The sequence below is a fragment of the Glycine max genome, chromosome 4 (assembly GCF_000004515.6).
Source record: "Glycine max cultivar Williams 82 chromosome 4, Glycine_max_v4.0, whole genome shotgun sequence".
NCBI lineage: Eukaryota > Viridiplantae > Streptophyta > Magnoliopsida > Fabales > Fabaceae > Glycine > Glycine max.
In genome coordinates, this window is record NC_016091.4 from 10907388 (window position 1) to 10916805 (window position 9418).

General features: G+C 29.8%; 2 long non-coding RNA genes across 2 annotated transcripts; both read left to right on the plus strand.

Annotated features, from left to right (window-relative positions):
• The first annotated feature begins 308 nt into the window (after positions 1–308).
• On the plus strand, positions 309–706 carry LOC121174697 (uncharacterized). The gene is made up of 3 exons (XR_005890982.1): positions 309–390; positions 476–540; positions 627–706. It is a non-coding gene; the product is annotated as an uncharacterized lncRNA (long non-coding RNA).
• A 1943-nt stretch (positions 707–2649) lies between these two features.
• On the plus strand, positions 2650–4822 carry LOC121174749 (uncharacterized). Its single transcript, XR_005891040.1, has 3 exons — positions 2650–2778; positions 3670–3720; positions 4289–4822. It is a non-coding gene; the product is annotated as an uncharacterized lncRNA (long non-coding RNA).
• Positions 4823–9418: the final 4596 nt, after the last annotated feature.

The window sequence follows — 9418 nt, forward strand, 5'->3', positions numbered from 1 at the left end:
ATTTTTTTATGCTCTAAACGGGATTTGTCATGGGCATACCTTACTAGTTCCTGGGCAAAATAGTATGAGTACCATTGATTCTTATATTGGAGGCTTTCCTTGCAAATAAGCAAATGAATTGCTATATTTATATAGTGATCTGAGAGTTTATGATTACAAACAGGAGAATAAATGGTTAATAGGTTTTTCTCCTTTCCCTCATGACTGGCTAGCATAATATTTTGTTTGGACTATTTTTAGTATTTTATTGCGAGTGAGTTAGGCATTTAATTTCCATTAATGCTAATTTTGGATGCATGACTCAGATACATTGACTATCTATTCCTCGGAGATTATGTTGATAGGGGCCAACACAGCCTGGAAACTATAAGTCTTCTGCTTGCTCTAAAGGTACTCTGGATGTATAGGTTGCCTTTTGTTTTGTTTGTCAAGTTTAATGGCATCAGGTTTATGCATGGTTATTTGGATTTTGCAGGTTGAAAATATTCAGCGTCCAATTACAATGGAAGCAGGATCAATTGTGCTTATGGATCTATTATGGTTGGTGCATTTGTATACTCAAACATGTTTGTGATAATTTATTTCATGTTCTTTTGGAAGAATGACAGCATGAAATGTTTCTCTAGGTCTGATCCTACGGAGAATGATGACAGTGTTGAAGGGCTGCGGCCAAATGCTAGGGGTCCAGGATTAGTCACTTTTGGGGTGAGTGATTTTTATTTGGTATTTTGTAAAATAGTCATTATTTTGTTTTTCTTCCAAGAGAATGATATAAATAGATTCAAGATTTGATATTTTTAAATTTGACAATAAATATATTAAGAGCTTAATTTTTGTATGCTGTCATTTTGAATTTCCTGGACAATTAAATCAAAATTTGCTCAATGTTAATTTTTATGTGAAGATGTAAACTGAAATTTTGACTATGATTATGATAATATAGTGCACACGAATTGTTGGTTAATTGCTGTTATTCACCCTGTTCTTTGAAGTTTATTTATTTTTAGTAGAGAGATAGAAAATAAGGTGGTAAAGGAAAATTAAAGGCACATAAACACTTTTCACTATGAATTTGTGCTTATTTCTGTCTATTTATCTTTTTATGCAAAAAAATGGAGCTTGCTGGAGATCAGACATATTGTTCCATTGGAAATTGAGGTCTATTTTTGGCACCAATTTCATTTAAGACTATAGGATGACATAAAAAGTTATATAGAGAGCTAAATATGGAATTAATATATTAATGCAAAAAATATTAAAGAAATTAATATATTATGATATATATTAATATTTTTTCATAAATTAAAAATATATATAACTACATTAAGTACAAAGGTAATACTATATGAGAAAAAAATTAAATAGATAAAATAATTAATTTTAGATATTTAGACATAGGTACCTCAGCATTATCAACATTTCATTAATACTTATAATTTCTCTTTAATATATTTTGTAATATTCTAAGAACATTTTAATTTAGTTTTAATATATTTTGTAATGGCTTTTTAATATATTTCTTTTTTATGTGAAACATATTATTGGAACGTGTGTATACTACAGAATCAGAAATCTTACAGATTGAAGAGGCAATTGCAATTCAAGGAAATAGTTCTTTTGAGGAGAGAGCAATTGTACTTTACAAGGTTAGTAGTATATATATATATATATATATATATATATATATATATATATATATATATATATATATAAAGGTTATGTGGTTAGTTTGCTAAAGGTTATGTGGTTAGTTTGCTAGAATATTGCTGCTGCAAATGGGGCATGGACTTTTGATAATTTATCTCACCGATTTATTTTTTTAACATACTAGTACAATTGTATTAGCCACGTTATAAGAGACGTTTTTTTTTTTTTTCACGTTACAAGAGATTGGCTTTCCTATTCAATATAAATATATAATATAATACATCAAAAGATATATGAACGTCGAACAATGATGACATATGAGAGGAAATTTTTTTTATATGTGAGTGAGGGCTTTAAATTTAAATCATATATTTAATTAAATATAAATGATTAAAATTTAATGTTATGTAATTTTTTAAAAAAAATTATTTGACTTTTTAATATTAATATTAGATCTTACTCATTTATGTATGTTTAGACGATTCAGATTTAAATCATCTTATTCTCATATTAAAAATATTACTTATAGTGTCATTACAAAAGATCATATTATTATTATTATTATCATAACAATTTTTTGTTACACTCAGACCAATTATTTATTGAATTTAACTCTATGTATGTTTAATATGTTTTTTTAAATTAATTATGGTAAAAAGTCAATAAATCTATTATATATGATCATTTGTGATAGTTATTATTTTTTTCTCATGCATGATCATTTTAGTTATGATATTTTATGTACTAATTATTAAAAATAATATGCTATGATATTTTATGTAATAAGGAATAAATAATTGAACGTGTTAATGAAATGGAAAGAAAGTAAAAGTCGAGCCGAACTTTTGAGTTAGATAGGAGGGCCTGTTTTACTGGAAGTGACCTTTGCGTGCTCCATTCCTTTATTAATTGTTTCATTATCTTAATTTTCTTTTATTGGTTTTAAGATTTGCCTGTTTGACTGGAAGTGACCTTTACTCTTTACTTGGGTTTTATGAACGCAGAGATTGACAGATTATATTGGATTGCCCTGTCCGCATAGCTCGAGGTTGCAAGTATTGTGTTGCAGATCATAGATCTTCTTGCCTAGTCAAAATTAAAGATGACAAACAGCTCTCAAGGGTGTTTCAGGTGTGTAGAAATTAAATTAAATGCAGAAATTAAATTATTTAACTATATGGTATTTCAGGAAGAAGTGAAAGAATAATCGCTGTGTAATTTAAAAATTGAGATGTTGTAGAGGTGTTTCTTTTCTACTGTATAACTCTTATCTCTTGATTGGATCAGGTAAAAGTAAAACACTTCATACTAATTATACACAATAAAGTTCTAAATCATTTGAGTGTTAAGGATTCATTTATATATAGAAAAGTTTCTTCAGTCATTGTATGTGGAGTCAAATATAGCTTACTGACATTATAATTTCTTTATACTAACAGTAGATCAAAATTAAGAAGTTTTGACTATACATTTATAACTTATACTTAATTTTAATTTATTGCTTGCTGTAGTTTTTTAATTTCCCTTTAGGACTCTAGATATACTGTAGCTGTTTGCCATGTGTAGGAGTATCTCTAGATATACTCATGCTTTTTGAATTTTTCCCTTTACTGAGAAATTCTTCTTAACTAGATTGTATTTTTAGTTTAATTTTTATATATTATTAATTATTAATGGGAAGTTTTTTTCTCGATAATAATGGGAAGATTTTTATATTGGATCACTAAATAAATGAGAGTTATTTTGTATCTATGGTAGTTTTTAAATAATAGTGATTTATTATTGTTGTAAAAAAAAGTGGTTTATTCAAACAAACAATTAAAAAATCAATAAATTTAGCATAAAATAGATTCTTAGTTTGTGTACTAATTAATTGGTATTGTTATCATGTTATGGACATTTAAAAAACACTATTATTAGGTATTAGTGTTACCGTGATATAGTCTGGATGTTTATAGCAATTCTCTTTTTAAGGCATATGAGTTCTCTTTCATTTTCTTTACTTTTTTTTTTTTTTTGCAGGTGACACTAAGCAATTCGTTTAATTTAATGTTACCCACAATGAAATTTAAGGTATATTTTCTTTTCCTTCACTATTACTCCCCTTTAGTATCTCTAACATTTGTGCCAGACTTGGAACTACGTGATGCTTAATCAACTGGTCTTCAATAATTGTGTAAATTTTTACCATGTGACATTATATGAGCATATATTACAAATTTTTTAATTCAGCAAAATTTAATATAATTTTTCAAATATTTTCATCAATTTTATATACTGACAAATTTTGTTAAATTTGGCTGTCTAAATTTGACAAATGTAACATTACTTGTATGCGTCTTAATTAGTTGGATTGAATAAAGATTGCCATAGAATCATTCGAATTGTATCATTATACACATTTTTATCGAGTCAATTTAGCTCTTCATCAAACAAAGACTTTAAGTATGGACTACGCAGGCTCAATGAAAACCTCTTTAATTTAAAGATTGGGACACCCGAATCAAACACTCCCGTGCTCGCTCGTTGATGCCATCCATGTGTGTGTTTTTTTAAACATAATTGGACTGTATTTAGCAAACACTTTTGTAGTAGGCAATTAGTTGTTCAATACTCTAATCGTACAAGCATAATTTTTCAGCTTCAAGTAAGGCAAGCTCGAAGGAATCAGAACAAATTGATAGTCTATTCTATTCATATGCCAATGGGTCTACCAGGTTGATTGAGTAAGTGTGCTTCATCCAAGACTGTTTGTTTTCTTTCCTCCATTCAATATGCATATATCGAATTGCATTATCTTGTTGTTGTTTTCTTAATTCAAGTTTCAAACCTTGGACATGGATCCAGTGGCAGATCTAGGACAATCTATTTAAAGAATAAAAATTAACAAGTATTACCATGAAAGGAGGGGAAAATTAAGGCAGGGGTTCAAATATGCAAAATTAGGAGGGACAAAATATTGGATTGAAAGTGAGGGGTGCATGTGCAGCCCCTCATTTAAGTGTGGATGCACCACTGCATGAATCTGTTGGGGATAAATAGCATTCAATCAACTATTACATACTATTATAAATGACCTGTTAAAGGTGCATATCTCATTTAATATAGCTAGGTGAATTTCACAAGTAGTTATGAGCAGGATTTTGGGGGGTATATGCACAGACAAAATGACAATAACACCCTAGTCCTATTATACTGAAATACTCAAACTATAAGGTTCGTTCTGTGTATAAATATGATAGTAACGTAATAGGGTAAGTATAAAAAATTTGATCAACTCTTGTATTATCAGGCATTTGGTGTGCGTAATGTAAGTGACTTAATTGTATATATATATGACTATCTGCTATGACTATATAACTGCCTGTTGCTTTTTTTCTTTGGTATCTCACCCAATTCCTCACAGAAACCTCCAAGCCTGAACCCAACTGACCCCTCACTTCCAGTTCAACAGTTTATTCTCTTCACTCTCTTCCTTCACCCTACCTCTCCTGCTATGATCAAACTATTGTGTAGGGTTATGGTGATTGACATGCTTCTCTTCAAGTATATCATGTTTCCCAATGTTGGCAATGGACACTCACCTAGATGCCATGAATCCCTTCACAGTGTGGCGTGGACTAGCTTCTAGCTTGTGATGTAAGTGTGGCAGTGGAAACCAGAAAACATATATACAAGCAAGGTAGTTTCTTGTACTTATTCATTAACTATTTTGATAGTTGAAAATTGACACGAGTTTATAAATTAAGTCTCATATGAGACATTACCTAGCTAGGACGCCACAAAAATTTCAGGAAAATAATAAATAAAAAAACAACATTCTACATCGGTTATACCTGCAGAACCGATGTAGAATGTGGACATTTTACATCGTTTATACCTTCAGAACCGATGTAGAATGTCCACATTCTACATCGTTTGTATCTTCAAAACCGATGTAAAATGTCCACAATTTTAAAATGGCCATTAGAACCGATGTAGAAAGGGTCTACCACCACGCATCATAACCGATGTAAAATGACCATTAAAACCGATGTAGAAAGCCATTTTTTTAGTAGTAGGGTAGGGACATTTGGTTATCAATTTTCATTATGTCTTAAATTTGAATTGTCATTTATGTATGCCAAAAAGTATTATAAAAAGAATGGGACAATTACAATCTGTTAAGTACATTTATATTTTTTTATTTAATTATTACATCTATTTGTCCTACACATTCTTTATCTTATTAATTTACTATTACTATATTTCCTGCTTGAGCATGACCCCATGGACCCAACACTGTTACCGAGTTACATCCTCTCCTTTTCTTGCCCTTTTTTTTCTCATTGGTTGGTACAACCTATACCTATGTGTTCTTCTTTCAGTATATCAGCTTCTTGAACCATCATGCAATTCTTTTCAGTTTCTCCATTCTATTAATTATTGTCTTAAAAAGAATTCAATTTAAACCTTTAAAGTTACATAGATCAAATACTTTTCTTTAAAAAAAAAAAATAGGCACCCGATAAACATAGTACTCTCGTATCTGGGAGCTTAAGGTTTCAAAAAGACCAACTAAAATGGAGTTTGAAAATTTTCTTAAGGCATAAACTATAGACTTGTCTGTTTTACTTATGAAAAGAAATGAAGTTATAATGTTGGCTCAGTGGTAAAAAAAAGAAAGAAAACAGAAAAATGTTTTGAATTGGATTTTTCCATTAACAAAAATTAATAATTAACCATTAATATTTATGGATAAAAAAATTAATTTATGAAAAGAAAGTTACATGTTTTTTTAACATAAACAGTTATGGTTGGCACCCAGTTTTTCAAACAGAAATCCTGAAGACATTTAAGTCAACTCCCTTTTTGATTGGTCAATACTATAATTTATTAGTCAAAATCTATTTTCATACAAATCTGTACTACTTTTTTTCTTAACAAATGGCCCTCCATCTTTTCAAAAGAAAAAGAATTTGCTTTTGTATTCTCCCTTACAGATACACAGGCTCTGTACCTGTTATTCAAAGATAATAGTAAGTATTTACTCATAAACATTTTATCTAACAAAATATCGTTGTTCATAATTTTTGTTAAAAATATAAAATTATTCAAAACATTCTAATATCTTAAAATTTTAAGAAAACTCATCTTTGACATTTATCAAAACTTGTAAACCAAATAGTAGCGAATTCAATCCTCGCCGTTCTCCTTGAATAAAGCTAATTAAAGTTCAACTTAATTTGTCAAAACAAAATTCTATTTTGTGATTTCACTTAACCATGCATGTAATCATATTAATCCGCAATAACTTCTAGTCGGAAATGAAAAACAAAATGCACGGTAACACCATATCTGCCCATAATTTGTTTGTATAGAAATTCATAACCATTGTTTCAAATAAGAATGTTCAAACTAAAGACATTCAATTTGTCCCACCATGTCTTTGTTGAGAATTCGGAAATTATTCAATTCAACTGCTCCACAGGATTCCAGGCGCTTAAGATTTCCAATTCGGATTTTCACGCCCTTCTTCAGCTGGTTTCTCTGCTGTGAAGAACAACATCATTCTTATCGATATATATCTAGTAGCTTTTTAATCTCAAAACATAAATCTGGCTTGTAATCTTATAAACTAATAAATAAAAGATTTCTATAATGAATAATGGTTCATGCGGTATAACTAATTAGAGCTAGAGCATCACTCTTAATATGTCGAATTGTTAAAAGAGAGCTAGTAATAATAATTACCTCAAATGCCGGGTCATACATAGCATTCACTTGTTCCCTGAAATTAATTTAAAACCATGAAAGTATTCAATTTTGTTGTACTTGTTCCCTGAAATTAATTTAAAACCATGAAAGTATTCAATTTTGTTGTACTCAATAATAAAACTGAAGGAAAATGAAGGAGAGATTGTAGATATAGTATGCAATATGATATATAGAATGAAAAATGTCAATGAGGTGAATATATACACTCTGAAGGTGTCCATGTATCATTATTCGTTACTCAAAAGTGAAATGTAAAATGGTAAAAGGCAGGTAATTAAAAACCTTGATGCAGTTGCATCAGAGGAGGGGTTTCTTGGGTTCTGATCTTCCCTGATCACCACACCATCAGAAGTGTTGTTTCCTCCGGATGAAGGTGTTTTCCCAGGGTTACCCCTCTGCAACAAATCAAAATAAACCAAGCAGAATAACCACAAAATTCCATTTTGTTTCCACAAAACAAAACAACAACGTCTTCATGCATGGCCAAGAAAAAAGGTCACCTTTCGGCGCTTATAAGGAGGAAGAGATGTCTGGCCTGGTTCAAAGTGTTTCCGGGGACGACCGCGACGTGGTGGTTCTCGCTGTCCCTGTTGTTCATGTGCAATTTACCATGTTTAGTTTAATTTTCACACAGCTTTTTGCAGCTTTCTTCTTCTTCAAATATGGTAACTATTGGAGGAAGTGAGAAATCGAAAGTGGGAACTAGTGTGTCTTGTAAATAAATAAAAATAAAGGCCAGTAAAAATACTCTAAGTGTACTAGACCCTATGTTGTTGTAGAGATAATAAGGTTTTCAATGGCAATATATGAACACCTCTGTATTACGAAACTGTATTGTTATGAGGCAAAGTATACAATACTCACAAAAAAACATCATCAAAGAGCTACAAAGAAAACTTATGAAAAAGATAAAAATAACAACTCAGATACTTTTCATTAATAATAATAGATAAAAATGAATATATTTATATAATCATGTGAGATATCAATGAATAGATAGTAATTATTCAAAGTGTTAACATCATATTATTTAACAAATAAAATAAATACTATATAATTCATAAATATCTAACTTAATTCTATATAATTATTAAACTACTTAATTATCCTTTTTTTTATCACTTTGGGTCCATCCAATCAGTGTATTAACCCTCGTTATTTTTTTCTCTCATTATTCTTGTCTCTCTCTTCATAATTTAAAATGATTTTTGGACACCCAACATTTTCCTAAAGTTTGCAATCCAAGTATCCTACCAAGTATCCTGCTGGCTGAGGTGTGGACCCGCAGATATTTTAACCAAACTAAAACAGTCATTCTATATCATCATCGCTGTGATAAAAAGGCAAGAAGTGACTGTGAAATTGTTACCCTTGGATTTGGCAGTAGAGTAGAATAAGAACCATAGGAATCAAAAGTTGATCTGTCATTCTGATTCAGCATGCTTAGACCTGGCACTGAAGTTTGAGCCCTAGTACGATTCAACAATGGTAATAGTAATATTGTTAATATATATACTATATCCTAGTTAATAAAAAAAATGGCATGGCTAACATGGGCATATATAATATTGTTAGATATACTTCCTGTTAGAATTACTCCATAGTTAATGGAAAAATATGAAGAGCCCTACATATAGGAGAGTGTCCTTAATTAGGTCAGAAATAGTTTTTGCTAAAACTAAAGCCAACTGATTGAATGTGCGAGAATTTTATTACTAATCATACAATGTGACTTGTACATAAGATTAATACTACTGATTACCAACCAATTCTAATTATGTGTAACTAATTAATTCCAAACTAGGTATAGCATCTTGTAATTCTATCTCCAACATATGATACTCCTTTCAAATATTACTATGTAATTATCCAATTGTTCTAGGGTGTCAATTATGTCCTTGGAGTTTATAGCCAAATTTATATTACGAGACTATTTTTTAATGAAATAAACAAAGTTAGATTTTATAAAAATCTAGTACATGTTTTAATTTTCGAAAGGTTTAATTATATTTTT